The following is a 1,474-nucleotide window of genomic DNA, read 5'->3' on the forward strand; positions in this document are numbered from 1 at the left end:
TCGATCTCTACCATGACTTGACTAAGGGATATTGACCCTTCCTTGTGCAATGCATAAGACAAGGATCTTTACGACCATTGTAAGAGCAAGTCTCGACCTTGCCATGATTTCCTTGAGCTAATTATTTCGATCATGGCTATGTCTTAGAGGTCTTGTAGACCTCTAGATCAATGCCAATAGTGAGTGTTGACATCGATGGTTTATTAAGGTGCTCTATGGTGTACCCCTTCCTAATATTGAACCAATACAACTCCAAGGAGTTCTTGGCTCGAACAAGGAATTCAAAGCATGTTGGGGTAGGCACTCCTACAACCCTTACCTACCATGGGCTTGGTGTGAACTCTTGAAAGGTCTCCACCTCACCTACGACACACCGAGAGTGTCATAATCCATTTCAAGGTTGTAAGCAACTCTATGGCGGTATGCAGGGTCTTCAAGGGCCAAGATAGCTATGCTCTAATGCTAGCAAAAGACATCTAGGATACTGATAATATATGGTTGATGAAGGTTGCCTAAGGGGTTTCGACTATCCCTACACTTGAAGGGAGAATAACCCTTCCACCATTGACACAACATATTTTACACAGGTTAAAGGGTTTATATCCCGATGAAGGAAAATCCATGCATATCCACATGCCCTTCTAAGTGGGTGATTTCTTATGTAACTATTTCATGTTAATAAAAAGGGTCTTTATGCCCCATATTCCAAGCTTCATTCCAAGTTCTTATGACTCCTACTATGGCCTATAGCATGGCATGATGTTTTTATCCTATTTATTTAACTTTTATAATCATTCCAAATGAATCATGGTGCATAGATTAAGGTTCATCACATGGATACAACTCAAGCTAACTAATGTATATGGCACATTACTTTATGTTGCATGTTAGTTGTCATGAACCACATTAACAAAAAATTTAACACGAAACCTCATTCTAATATATATATATATATATTTGCCGAGTTTGATTATCAAGATTGTCCATTTCAGAGATGTCATATGCACACATGTTTATATGTAATTTCCGTAGCTATAAGTGTCATCTTTGCACAGAAGTGCATCTACATGTACATCATATTAATATCACAAATACAGTCCTAAGTCAAAAACCATTGCAACCATAAATGCATCATGATTCACTAACAAGTAAGCAGACATAAATGGATACAAATCTTTAAATTTGAAAGGAAACTAAGTCTGGGATAAGGAATATCCACCTGTTGATGGTGCTAGACACACCAACATGTCAAGGGGATCTCCTTGGTAAGAAGTCCCAATTATACCTCAGACTGTTTGGTGTAGGAGTCCTAGCAATGGGTCGTAAGGTAATGCCTTGAACGCGGTATCGCATAGAGGCAAGTAGAATAACTCTGTCAGCATCAAGGGTGTGACTGATGCAGTGAGTCAAGGAAGGTGTATGAGAGGTTCCAACACTTCAAAGGGGGAAGGAGGTGAAGGTGAGTTCCAGGTTG

The sequence above is a fragment of the Pinus tabuliformis genome, chromosome 2_2, assembly GCF_031772625.1.
Source record: "Pinus tabuliformis cultivar Carrire ecotype Pingquan chromosome 2_2, CPIR1, whole genome shotgun sequence".
Taxonomy (NCBI): domain Eukaryota; kingdom Viridiplantae; phylum Streptophyta; class Pinopsida; order Pinales; family Pinaceae; genus Pinus; species Pinus tabuliformis.